The sequence below is a fragment of the Sus scrofa genome, chromosome 6, assembly GCF_000003025.6.
Source record: "Sus scrofa isolate TJ Tabasco breed Duroc chromosome 6, Sscrofa11.1, whole genome shotgun sequence".
Lineage (NCBI taxonomy): Eukaryota > Metazoa > Chordata > Mammalia > Artiodactyla > Suidae > Sus > Sus scrofa.
In genome coordinates, this window is record NC_010448.4 from 110,242,686 (window position 1) to 110,257,595 (window position 14,910).

The 14,910-nt window shown below is 38.5% G+C and overlaps 1 long non-coding RNA gene across 1 annotated transcript in view; it reads right to left on the reverse strand.

Annotated features, from left to right (window-relative positions):
- Positions 332–14,910, reverse strand: part of LOC110261185 — a 349,709-nt gene continuing 335,130 nt past the window's right edge. The window contains exon 4 of the long non-coding RNA XR_002345071.1: positions 332–409. This is a non-coding gene — a long non-coding RNA (uncharacterized LOC110261185). The remainder of the gene's footprint in view (positions 410–14,910) is intronic.

A 14,910-nucleotide genomic window follows, 5' to 3' on the forward strand; every position in this document is an offset into this window, starting at 1 on the left:
CTTTGAAGCCAACCTTCCCATAAATATCTGATGTTTCCTGACTTAGCTTATAAGCCAGTTGTGCAGGCAAGTATCACTGATAATATGGCACAAAGGCACATCAGAGGTCATTCAGCCCTGTCTCCCCATGTCACTGTGAGGTAACTGAGGCCCCCAGAAGTTAAGGGACTTGTGAAAGGTCTTTGGTTACTTTGTAGCCAAGCTCACACTAAAATCAGACCTTCCTATTCATTGCTTTTCTTGCTTTAGCCTATGTCTTAGCAAGGCTGTTCATTAGTTCTTTCATCCACTCAACCATTCATCTGTTCTACTGAAGGTTAGTAAGCACTTACCACATGCCAGGTGCTGGCTACACACTGAAGATGCAAAGTTGAGAAAGATCTTCTTTCTGTCTGCACAATCTCATTATCTAAGAAAGATTGAGATCAGAAAACAGGTCATACAGAGCAAATTTTCTTTGGTTTTGTCACTAATACAGCACTTATGAGTAAGATCCTTTCATTGTCTTCCAGTATGAATTTTAGATTTCGGTTATAGCCTATCTAGCATTTTGTTTCACTATCTGATCATCATTGATTTTTTTTTTTTTTTTTTTTTGTCTTTTTGCCATTTCTTGGGCCGCTCCCGCGGCATATGGAGGTTCCCATCAGGGGTCGAATCAGAGCTGTAGCTGCCAGCCTACGCCAGAGCCACAGCAACGCGGGATCCAAGCAGCGTCTGTGACCTACACCACAGCTCACGGCAACGCCGGATCGTTAACCCACTGAGCAAGGCCAGGAATCGAACCCACAACCTCATGGTTCCTAGTTGGAGTCATTAACCACTGCGCCACGACGGGAACTCCAGCATTGATCTTTTTGTTCAGGCCTCTCCTTGAGCCCGCACCACCACTCTTTCTTTGTAGAGAGGAGGCAGCAAGTTTTACAATGTTTCTAGGGCAAATGTACTCTGATTTGGTGCAGGGTAGAATAAAACTTTTTTTCTTCTTCTTTCTTTTTTCTTTTTAGGGCCACACCTGCCGCCATATGGAGGTCCCCAGACTAGGGGTCAAATTGGAGCTGTAGCTGCCAGACTGCGCCAGAGCCACAGCAACGGCCAAATCTGTGACCCACACTCAGGGCAATGCCGGATCCTTAAGCCACAGGTATTGAACTTGCATTGTCATGGATACTAGTCAGGTTCTTAACCCACTGAGCCACAATGGGAACAGTGAATAAAATTTTTATTACAACTTCCTTCAAAACAATGGCCTTTGGAGCTGCAACACCTCTTTGGAACCATGACTCTCAGACCCTCTTCTAGTTCCTAACCAACACAACAAGTGATACCCCAAATGTAGTTTGGATTTCTTCTTTCCCACATGCCTCACCTTTCACTGTCATATGTGAAAGCACATATACTCTGTCTGTTCACATAGCTTCCCAAGATGGCTCTAGTCTTGGCATTTTACAAAGAAAAGATCTTAGTTGCAGTTGTTAAATTTGAAAATCTCACTGCAGATTCCCCCCCCACACACAACTATTCTTCTTAAATTACAAGAGAGAATGAAGGGATAGTTCTGATTCCTGACTCTCCGAAAACTCAGCCTTCTCTGAACTAGCCACTCCCCTTAGCAGCTGACTTTCTTAATGAGCTCATCCTGTCTTAACTTCTCAGCCAAGGCAAATCTGAGGTAGCAAATCGCATTTTCCAGCTATAAAACCTAAAACATTATCCCACAGGAGCCGCAGTACCCTGAAAGAGCTCACATTTGTATTATACTAAAATGTCAGTAGCGCAGAAAAACAAATGCCCAGGCCTACAAAGCACCACTTCTTGCCACCATCAAGGATACTGAATTATTTTGCCCATACATATATGTCACTTAGTAGTTTCCAAAAGTGTACCCAATTTATTACCCAATTAGAGGATAAATGTTTTTTAGAATGGGATTATATCTCTTATTTACTTACAAAAACCTCTAACATAATTTGGACACAGTGGATGCATAATAAGTGCAGTTTGACTAAAGATCACTTTGTCCTTAAATTCTAATAGCATCATTCATTTAACTGTTGAATGACAATACAACAAATACAAATTCTCTTATATTTGATATAGTCCCTGTACTCAAGGATTTTGCAACTTTACTGAAAAGGAAAACATGAAATAATTGGGATAATAGCTCTTAGAAGAACCTTGAAGCCTATCTAGTCAATTTCCATATAATACATGTTTCTACTGTTCACCAATACTTCTGACTCCCCTCTCTTCTAAGTACCTGGGAAAACTGCATTCCTCAATCCCTTGAACTTTAGGTAGATTGTGTGACATGCTTCACCAAAAAAAAAAAAAAAAAAATGTAAATGGAGGGGATGTGAGTCACAAATTGGTTGGAGCATTTAAGAATCAGAGGATTTCCCATTGTGGCTCAGCGGTAACAAATCTGACTAGTATCCATGAGGATGCAGGTTCGATCTCTGGCCTCACTCAGTGAGTTAAGGGTCCAGTGTTGCCGTGAGCTGTGGTGTAGGTCGCAGATGTGGCTAGGACCCTGTGTTGCTGTAGGCTGTGGCATAGGCTGGCAGCTACAGCTCTGATTCTACCCCTAGCCTGGGAACTTTCATATGCCACCAGTGCAGCCCCCCCAAAAAAAAGAACTGGAACATGATTCTTTAAAAAAAAAAAAGATATTTTTATTATAGTTGATTTACAACATTCTGTCAATTTCTGCTGTACAGCAAAGTGAACCAGTCATACATATATATACATTCTTTTACATTCTTTTCCTATATTATCCTCCATCATGGAACATGCGTCTTCATTTACCTTCTTTTTAGCAATAATGGAGGAAATTTTATGATTGTCTTAGTCTGTTCGTGCTGCTATAACAAAATTCTATAGGTTGGGTGGCTTATAAACAAGAAAAATTTATTTCTCACAGTTCTGGAGGCCAGAAGTCCAAGATCAGGGTGCCAGCGCATTTGGGTCATATCTCCTAATATCATCACTGCAGGCTTCAGATTTTCAACAAGTGAATTTGAGGGGCTTATAAACATTCAGACCCCACCAGCAGCGAAAGACGCAAAGCCTGAATCACATAGTCTGGAGCTTGGAGGACAGCTCTCTTGGGCTACCCCCTCCCCAGGAGACTTTGTGTGAGCTAGAAAAACAACTTCTGTTGTGGTAGGCTGCTGAGATTTAAGGTTATATGTTACCATTAACTAGTATAACCTAGACTAAATTCTTCATTTTATAGATGGGAAAATTTTAAGTGTTAAACTGTATGATATCAAACTTCAATGTGATAAGAATCCACTGTAACCACTGTAAGAACTGGAATGGCTAAATATTTCTTTATGAAGGATGTCTAGCTTGAGCTTCTCTCCATAGGACATGTGTGATCAATCCTGGGGTAGTGGTTATGGCATTGGTGGCAGTGATGAGACAGCCCAGGTCAAGAGATGAAGACAGGAGGAAAATGGGTACCCAATTATAATAACAATGGTTCATAACTATTGGTGTAGAGCACCTTACTTGTATTAACTCATTTGATTCTTACAGCCGTCCTTATGGAAATAACAACCATAATTCTCACAGCACTCCTTGTGAGATAGTCATGGTTACTAGTTCCATTTCTTTACAGAGTAAACTGAAACTTAGAAATCTTTCCTCTGAATATGTAGAGTTCCTTTCCATCCTCTTTCCTGAGGGTAAGAGGTGTTTCTTTTCCTTTGAAGATTTATGTCTTCATGGATGCCATGAATCCCATCCCTTCCTCTTCTCTGGGATGTTGCCCTAGTGGTTATCTCTTCTCTTTTCATTATCTGTTACTGCTCTATTTCTACTGGTTCCATCCCTTCACCTTAAAAAATAGACAAATGACTCTAATTTTAAGATAAAAATGGTTAAGAAAACATAAAACCAAAATAAATATAAGCTAATTTGCCTTCAAATTAGCACAATCCCTGTCTTCATCTCCTTAACCCATCGCAGAAACTTCCCTGGATGAGTCATCACTGACATCCTGGTTTCCAAAATCTCAGACAAAATGAGCCCTGATATTTCTGGGTCTATTGGCCAGAGCTAACTTGGCTTTTCAGGTTCTATTCTCTTCTGAATTCTTCTTACTCCTTTACTATTCTTTCTTAATCCAATTTGACGATTCCTCTTCCTTTATGAGCCCCTTAGGTGATGGTCCTATATTGAGTCTTCAGTCCTTATTATTCTCACTCTTCATGCACTGTGAGGACAACCTCATCTATTTCTACAGGTTGACTATATGTTAAATATAAAACTCTGGTGCCATTTTCTCTCAAGGACTTCATACATATGTATCTACCTCTTTATTCACCTGTTACCAAGTCCCCTTGAAGTAAATGGGTTAAAAAAACCCAAAGTCATTTTTTGCCACCCAAACCTTCTCCTTATCTTGAACTCCTTATCTTAATAAATAACTCCGTCAACTACCTACTCCTTCAGACTACAAGTCTGCAAGCCTATTTTTCTCCTCTTTCACTGTAATTAGGCTCCACAGTTTGAACAAGCCGTCTAGATAACTCTCAATTTCTACCTCTTTTTTTTTTTTTTTTTTTTTTTTTTTTTTTGCCACCCCTGGTCCTGGTTTAATTTAAGGCTTTGTCATCCTCAGCTTCACTACATCATTCCCTTAATCCCAGTAAGACTCCCTCCAAACCATTCTTCACGCTTGAGCAAGAGTAGCCTTTCTGTATCAATATGTTCATGCCATTCCTCTGCATTATTCATAAGTGTTTTATCACATTCTGGATAAAATCTATGGTTTTTACTCACTGTTGTAGGCACAGGAATAAAAAGAGGTATATAACACAGACTCTGTGCTTGATAATTTTGTACCTTCTGCTGAGGGCCATGCACACGATCATCCCAATCATTGTGCCACATGATAAAAGCATTAGAGATTGTGCTCAAGGTACTGTGGGGCACTGACCCGGGAGCACTTGAGCTTCACAACAGAGAGGACTCTGACTGTGACTTGAAGCCAGGTGAAAAGTACCAGAGGAGACACTGAGAATAATAAAGGGTATGTCAGGCAAAGGAGGCCACATGAAGACCTGAGAGACCTCAGATCATACTGGGGCCAGCACATCTCTGGCTTGGCTTAGGGGGTTAGTATGAAGAAGGGAGTAACAGCAGGACTCAGCACATATTGTTAAATAAGTGAATTAGTGTAGAGTATTTGAAATGTATATTATCTAAAATTACTTGAAAATTTGGTTTGCATTTCCTTCTACATATAAAGGGGAGATTTTTTTTTTTTTCTCCATGATCATAGCTTGGTTCTGTTCTTCTTCACAAGTGTATTTCTCTAGTTCATGATATGGGATTAGGCTTTTGAAATAATGCACAAAAATAAAGTCAGCATGTTGTCATAAAGATTTATGTGCCACTCTAGGTTCCAAGCCCCATAGTTAGGAGAGAAAGACCTGGCAAACATATGGACTTTTATCTTTTGTTGTTGTTGTTGTTGCTGTTGTTTTACTTTGCTTGTCTCATAGCTTTGAAGTTGCTTCTGAACCATAGGTGGGTATAAAGACAGTTTGATCTTCAAGGATTACTGATATGTCTAAAAGATAGGCTCCATAATTCACTCTGCTTTCTGGATGAGTGGAGCATGTCAAATCATTCAGTACCTTGATGAAAATGAGAGGGCTAGATGTACTTCTGTTTAATAAGGATACATCTAATTGGAGCCTATATTTTGATTTTTTTGGTGCATGTGATAGTACTGTAAATTGTCTTTTTTCATTTTCTCAATCTCATTAACTTCATTCTCCGTGGCTTCATTATTTTCAGAGCTGTCTTCAGTAGCTGCATTTTTTCTAACCCACTAATCTGTCAGATGTTAGAGTATTTTTAATTATATTTTTCCAATATTTCTTTCCTTGTCATCATTTATTTTTAATTTACATGCATATATTATTTTTATGATGAAGCAAAAGAATGGCTGCATGCTATATGCAGTATATAGTTACCAAATTTGTTATAGGGCCTTTGCCTCTTGTGTCTCACAATCAAATTGCACTTCTTCTGCTCTTTTCAGATTTATGCAGAGAAGAGATCATTAGGAAGAACTTAGATCCATGTTGGTAGGCTCTGAAGGTTGGGTCTCAATCAGTGATTGCCATAGATAATCTTGTTCTGGCTTTGAGCTGTTATGTTTTAAACTGCCACCCTGAGGAACAGGATACTCTTGCAAAGCAATTAGAAGGTGCCCTCAGTAACAAACGGTCTTCAAGAACATAACTACAACAAACCAATCCCCTCCAACAAGTGGTACATGGTGAACACTCTAGTCAGGGGGGAGCGTGATGGAGAATGGAGCAGGGATTTAGAAGTTGAGCCACAGAGAGAGCCAGTGCTCTGAAGAGTAACTCGGTCAGCTGCACCAGGACTGAGGTTAAAATTCAGGTTCAAAGTATCCAAGTTCTTTGTGATTATTCACAGGAGTTATCACTGGGCCTCTAGCTCAAAGCATGGATGTTCTCCAGTTCTATCCCAGGGAATACAAGGAAGCAAAATAACAGTAATAATACCAAGTAATGTTTATTGTTTACTGTGTGCTAAGCACCCTTCTAAACACCTTAAATATGCATATCATTTAACCTCACAACAAACCTGTGAGGTATGTATTTTATTATTTCCTTTTTTAAAATGAGAAAACCAAGGACAGAATAAAGCAACTTGACCCAAGTCATACAGTTATTACATGATGAGGTTAGGAATGGAACCTGGGCTTTCTTACCCTGAAGCCCTTGATCTTAGGTAGTGCATTGATAAAAATTACTAGGAAAATATACATTTAGGAAGAATATAAGAAAAGCAGTTCTTTATTTTATTTTAATTTTTTTATTTTTCCCCGCTGTACAGCATGGGGATCAAGTTACTCTTACATGTAAACATTTTCTTTCCCACCCTTTGTTCTGTTGCAATATGAGTATCTAGACAAAGTTCTCGATGCTACTCAGCAGGATCTCCTTGTAAACCGATTCTAAGTTGTGTCTGATAAGCCCAAGCTCCCGATCCCTCCCACTCCCTCCCTCTCCCATCAGGCAGCCACAAGTCTATTCTCCAAGTCCATGATTTTCTTTTCTGTGGAAAGGTTCATTAGTGCTGTATATTAGATTCCAGTTATAAGTGATGTCATATGGTATTTGTCTTTGTCTTTCTGGCTCATTTCACTCAGGATGAGAGTCTCTAGTTCCATCCATGTTGCTGCAAATGGCATTAGGTCATTCTTTTTATGCCTGAGTAGTATTCCAGTATGTATATATACCACATCTTCCGAATCCAATCATCTGTCGATGGACATTTGAGTTGTTTCCATGTCCTGGCTATTGTGAATAGTGCTGCAATGAACATGCGGGTGCATGTGTCTCTTTTAAGTAGAGTTTTGTCCGGATAGATGCCCAAGAGTGGGATTGCTGGGTCATATGGAAGTTCTATGTATAGATTTCCAAGACATCTCCAAACTGTTCTCCATAGTGGCTGTACCAGTTTACATTCCCACCAACAGTGCAGGAGGGTTCCCTTTTCTCCACAACCCCTCTAGCACTTGTTATTTGTGGATTTATTAATGACGGTCATTCTGACTGGTGTGAGGTGGTATCTCGTGGTAGTTTTGATTTGCATTTCTGTTATAACCAGCGATGTTGAGCATTTTTTCATATGTTTGCTGGCCATCTGTATATCTTCCTTGGAGAACAGTCTATTTGGGTCTTTTGCCCATTTTTCCATTGGTTGATTGGCTAGAAAAGCAGTTCTTTATCCTCAACTCCTTAACTCAAGAGTGCTGCCATCTTTGGTCTTCTTTTCCTTACTTACACTCAGATCCTTATGAGCTCAGCCAGTCTTAGAGCTTTAAGTAACATTTTTCTGATGACAAACTCCTGAATTTATATCTCCAGTCCAGATCTCTTTCATTTCTTTTTTTCTTCTTCTTTTGCTCTTTAGGGCTACACCCAAGGCATATGGAATTTCCCAGGTTAGGGGTTTAATCAGAGCTACAGCTGTCAGTCTACACCACAGTCACAGCAACAGCAGATCTGAGCCTCATCTGCAATCTACACAACAGCTTAAGGCAATACTGGAGACCTAACCCACCGTGGGAGCCTAGGGATTGAAGCCATATGCTCATGGATACTAGTTGGGTTCGTTACCACTGAGCCACAACAGAAATTCCTAGATCACTTTCAGGATTCCAAACTCATGTATCCAATTGCCTTCTTGACATCTCCACTTTGAAGCTAGGTAGATATCTCACACTTAACAACCTCAAACTGAACTGATCTTTCCCTACAATCATATTTCTCCCACAGCTTTCCACTTTGCAGTCAATGGCAACTCCATTATCCCAGTTGTTCAGGTCAAAACCTGAGATTTTCTTGACTTTCTTTCACGCCAATCCAATCTGCTGGCAAATCCTTTTAGTTAATTCTTCAAGATTTATTCAAAATCAGACCGCCTCTCCTATCATCCCTATGAAACCAGCCTGGCCTGACTACTATTCTGTCTCACCTGAATTACTGTAATAATCTCATAATTGGTTCCTCTGCTTCCAACTCCATCTGTTTACAGTTTATTCTATAGAGAAGTCAAATCGATCATTTTCAAATGTAAGTCAGATCATGACAATCCTCTGTTGAAAACTTTGCAATGACTCAGTTTCACCTGGAGTAAAAGCCTTTTTATGATGGCTTATAAGATCTTGTGCTATCTGACTTTCCCTTAAAAATGTCTTGAGAGGAAAGTATACTTTCTCTTCTTCTTTTTTCCTCCTCCTGTCCTCCTCATTATGCTACACTTCATTCTCATCTTCATTCTACTTTATTTTTAACATGCTTCATAACACAAGTTCCAGAACAAGGTGGAATTCAGTACTTGGTAGTGTTCACGTAATAAAACCTGAATTCTCTCTTTGACCAAACAACTTCTACACAATCACGAAAGCAAGAGGTGTGGACTCATTCTTTTTTTTTTTTTTTTTTTTTCTGAATATGAAGGTAGGTTTTATTTTAACTTTATAACTGACTTGAAAATGCTGATTTTTTTTTTACACTGAAAATCTATTTATTTATTTATTTATTTTTTATTTTCCCACTGTACAGCAAGGGGGTCAGGTTATCCTTAGATGTATACATTGCAGTTACAGTTTTTTCCCCCACCCTTTCTTCTGTTGCGACATGAGTATCTAGACATAGTTCTCAATGCTATTCAGCAGGATCTCCTTGTAAATCTATTCTAGGTTGTGTCTGATAAGCCCAAGCTCCCGATCCCTCCCACTCCCTCCCCCTCCCATCAGGCAACCACAAGTCTCATCTCCAAGTCCATGATTTTCTTTTCTGAGGAGATGTTCATTTGTGCTGGATATTAGACTCATTCTTGACTAATATTTTTCCATCATTCACTATATTCAGTTAGTCCTAAGACCATAGACATGGCTCTCAAGTCCATTTTTCCCTCCCCATCTCCATTACCCCCACATGAGTGCAAGACCTCTTTACCTTCCACCTGTATCACTGCAACATCTCTCAAGAGGTTTCTCTTTCCTTGGCCTCTACTTCTATCCATTCTCCATCCTATAGCCAAAGTGATATTTCCAAAAGGCAAGTCAGATATCACTTCTTGGCTTAAATATCTCTACTTTTCCTTTTATTTATAGCTTTGCTTTTTTTAAATCTTTTTGGATCAAGGCTCCCTTGCAAGTCTAGCAAGATATTTGAACTTCCATGAAAAGTGTAAGTACTAGAGTTGGAAACAAATTTCAGGTGACCCATGGATGCTTTGTAACTATCCAGAGAAGTAAGTATTCAGCTCCCAGGAATTCTACATGAACAAACCTTCAGCCATAGGACAGTGAACCAAAGTTCTTCAGTCTCTCATCTGTGACCACCAGGTGTCTCATATCCCATGACTAACTTTACTTCTCAGGACCTAGCTCAAGGGAAATATTTTCTGATCTCAGGAAGTTCATCTTTCCTCTTATCTGCCTCTAAAGCATGTGTATGTATATATAGACAAAGACAGACAGATAGATAGATAGGTAGATAGATGGATAGATAGATATAAAATACATATATGCATACATGTTATAAGCATATATAGATTATTATATTAGGCTGTAAGTATTTTCTAAACATTTTCTCCCATTAAAACTCTCAATGCTTTGAGGAGAGGAATAATATCTAGCATTTGGTTTATATCCCAGTCCTACCACAGACCCTAGGGAATAATTATTATTTAGTAAATATTTACTGGGTAACTATACTAAAGGTTTAAAAAAAGGAGGGATGTTGATTTCTCTGCTAAAGATATCTTTTCTAATATCAATCAGAAAAGAGATAACTCCAGTGCATCAGATTAAAATGTGATGGTAAATAAACAGTTCTGAGCTTTGGTATTACAGTTCTTCTAGTTGGCTTTTCTCATTTCTTCCTTCCAGGGTTAGGATGCGTTTTTGCTCTGTTCCTCTTTTGATCTCCAGACCAATGACATTTTACCCAGTATGGAATTCTTTTTTTTTTTTTTTTTTTTTTTTTTTTTGTCTTTTTAGGACCTCACTCACAGCATATGGAGGTTCCCAGGCTAGGGGTCGAATTGGAGCTGTAGCCACTGGCCTGTGTCACAGCTGCAGCAACAGCAATGCAGAATCCGAGGTGAGTCAGCAAACTTCACCACAGCTCATGGCAATGCTGGATCCTTAACCCACTAAGAGAGGCCTGGGTTCAAACTTGCGTCTTCATGGATACTAATCAGATTCATTTCCACTGAGCCACGATGGGAATTCCAAATTCTTACTGTCCAAATACATCATCCAGAGATAAAGTTCCATGACCAATGCATCTGCTCATGTCTTTAAATCTGGGTTTGCACAAACTCTTCTCTCTGATCCATAGCTCAGAGTGTTTCTCATAAAATGGTCCAAGGACCTACCTGCATCAGAATCAACTTGGGTACTTTTTCATGGGCAGATTCTGGGCCCCATTCAAACCTACTAAATAATACTTTGGGGCAGCAGGAAAATATTCTGGAATCAGCATTTTAAAACTTTCCTAGGGCAGAGTTCCTGCTGTAGTGCAATGGATCGGCAGGGTCTCTGCTGTACCAGAATGCAGGTCTGATCCCTGGCCTGGCACAGTGTTAAAAGGATCCAGTGTTGCCACAGCTACAGCCTAGGTTGCAACTATGGCTCAGATATGATCCCTGGCCTGGAAACTCCATATGCCTTGGGGCAGCCCAAAAAATTACGAAACTTTCCTAGGGGAAATCTCCGTATTGGTTTTCATAGTAACTGTAACAATTTCCATTCCCACCAGCAGTGCACTGGGGTTCCCTTTTCTCCACATTTTCACTAAAATTTGTTATTTGTAGACTTTTTGAGGATAGGTATTCTGACAGGTGTGAGATGATATCTCAGTTTTGTTCTTATTTGAACTTCTCTAATAATTGGTGATGTTAAGCATCTTTCCATTTCCATTGTATTGTTTTTTTTTATATTGATTTCTAAGAGATGTTTACATATTTGGATATTAACCCCTTGCCAGTCATATCATTTGCAAAGATTTTTCTCCCATTCAGTATGTTGTCTATTCATTTTTCAATGGTTTCATTTGTTGTACAAGAGATTTTAAATTTAATTAGGTCCATTTGTTTATTTTTGCTTTTATTTATTTTGTTTTAGCATATAGACCCACAAAATATTGCTATAATTTATGTCAAAGAGTGTTATACCCATGTTCTCATCTGAGGTTTCAAGTTTTACATTGAGGTCTTTAATTCATTTTGAGCTTTTTTAAAATATAGTACAAGGAAATGTTCTAATCTCATTCTTTTACACATAGCTGCCTACTTTCCTCACTTATTGAAAAGACTGTATTTTCTCCACTGTATATTCTTGCCTCCTTTGTCATAGATTAATTGACAACAGGTATGTGCATTACTTCTGGGCTCTCTTTTGATTCCATTGATCTATGTGTTAGTTTTTGTGACAGTACCATGCTGTTTTGATTATTATGAATCTGTAATACAGTCTGAAGTCAGGGTTTCTTTTTTATCAATGATGCTTTGGGAATTTGGGGTCTTTTGTGGTTCCTATAAATTTTAGGATTATATGTTGCAGTTATGTGAAAAATGTCATGGATATTTTGATAGGGATTTCATTAAATATGTAGAATGCTTTCAGTAATATGGCCATTTTAACAATATTAGTTCTTCCAATCCAAGAGCATGGGATATCTTTCCATTTCTTTGTATCATCTTCAATTACCTTTACCAATGTTGTATAGTTTTCAGAGTATAGGTCTTTCATCACCTTAAAAACTGAAAATAGAACTACCATATTACCCAGCAATTCTACTCTTGGGTATATATCTGGAAAAAATGAAGACACGAATTCAAAAATATACATGCACTACAAAGTTTATAGTGGTACTATTTATAATAACCAAGATAGGGAAGCAACCCTTCCTTTACCCACTTGTCTGCTGCAAGTGTCAAGCAGCAGACAAATGGATAAAGAAGATGTGGTGTATATATATAATATACATATACATATATATATGTATACACACACACACACACACACACACACACACACAATAGAATACTACTCAGCCATAAAAAAGAATGAAATTCTGCCATTTGTAGCACCATGGATGGACCTCGAGAATATTATGCTTAGTGAAATGCCAGGCAGAGAAAGATAAATACTATATGATATCACTTGTTTGTGGAATAAAACATAAAACAAATGAATGTATATCACAGAACAGAAACAGACTCAGAGATGTAAAAAATAAACTAGGGAGTTCCCATCATGGCTCAGTGGTTAATGAACCCAACTAGTAGCCATGAGGATGTGGGTTCAATCCCTGGCCTTATTCAGTGGATTAGGGAATCCAGTGATATATATTTTTTTTTTTTTTGCCTTTTTGCCTTTTCTAGGGCCGCTCCTGCGGCACATGGAAGTTCCCAGGCTAGGAGTCTAATGGGAGCTGTAGCCGCCAACCTACGCCAGAGCCACAGTAATGTGGATCCAAGCCACGTCTGCAACCTGCACCACAGCTCACAGCAATGCCAGATCCTTAACCCACTAAGCAAGGAAAGGGATCGAACCCGCAACCTCATGGTTCCTAGTCGGATTCGTTAACCACTGCGCCACGACGGGAACTCCTGTAATAACTTTTAATGGCGTATAAACTATAAAAATACTGAATCACTATGAGGGGCACCTGAAATGAATATACTATTACAAATTAATTATACTTCAATTAAAAATAAATAAATAAAACTTTCCTAGAAGACTGCTTTATACACTAAATTTGGGAAACACTGACCTAGAACTTTCACTTGTGTGCTGGATCTGGGTTTTTTTTTTCTTTTCTTGATTCCCCTTGGTTAAGACCATATTTTAAGTTAATCATGACTGATGATTACCATTTTTTGTTTTATTTGTTTCCTTAAACAGGGACAATATTAAGAGGAAGAGTTTAGAGGCAGAAAAAATATGGACTTAAACCTCCCTTCTGCCATTTACTTACTGGGTGAGGTCACTTCTACTCTCTGAATCTCATATTCTTTAACTGTAAAGTGGGCTAACAATGCTTACCTTAGAAGATTGTTGTGAATATTTAATGAGATATTATATGTGTAAATTGTTTATTTAGCATAGTTCACAGCCCAAATAAAGTGCTCAATAAATGGTAGTTACCACTAACAGTAGTAAAAATAACCAACCCTGAAATTTGTCATTTTCCTAGTAAGGTATAAATATATATTTCATAGTATATGTACATTTGTATGTAGATGTGCATATATGAGGAAAAATATATAATATAATATTATATATTGTATATAATATTACATAAATACAATAATATATATATTTTTGTCTTTTCTAGGGCCACACCCAGAGCATATGGAGGTTCCCAGACTAGGGGTCTGACAGGAGCTGTAGCTGCTGGCCTACTCCAGTGCCACAGCAATGCAGGATCCAAGCCACGTCTGTGACCTACACCACAGCTCATGGCAACACTGGATCCTTAACCCACTGAGCGAGGCCAGGGATCAAACCTGCAACCTCATGGTTCCTAGTCAGATTCATTAACCACTGAGCCACGATGGGAACTCCCCAATAATATATTTTCATATGAGATTTATAATTAGATTTTTGCCTCTCCTTACTCACCTACTCAATTTTTCCTGTCGTCTGATTCCTGTTTGTCTATCTAGCTTAGCTCTGAACTGGAGGTAGATGAAGATTGGCACTTAGAAAATTGCTTCATCCTATCAGGAAATTTTTAAAGTACTCAGATGAATCACTATGAAGACTAACTTTGAAAACCGTGTTTGATCAGTGGTACAGTTTTGGTTGATAGCTCTGCTATTCTCAGAGGAAACTTAACAAAATATTTTCAAAGAGGAGCACTTTGAAGGAAGAAAAGATTATGGGAGGAGGCAAACTTGGGGGAACAACTATGCTTAATAAGAATTCTTTACATAGTTTCTCATTCATTAGACAAGTTTATGAACTGTGAATCATGTCGATGGTGCCACTTTATCAACTAGGACCAAACTAAGATTCTAGAAAGATCTATTTAATAATGAGGAGAAAATGGTTCAAGGAGATTCTCAATGATTTTTCTATAGAAAAAAAAAAGGTGAAACAGTATAAATTTGATTTAAGTCATACTTCTCTCTCCTGAACTAAAATTTGTCATGATCACAGCCACCCTGATGTCATTTAGAATTTCATCGTTAGAAATCTCTAAGTGAGAATGAAACTGTAACATGAGTTCTCATTTTTTAGTTTGAAGTTTTCAGCAGGGATTCCATCAGCTCCTGAACTCTTGCTGTATCTACCCAATGACTTTCTGGGGATTGAATAGAATAGCA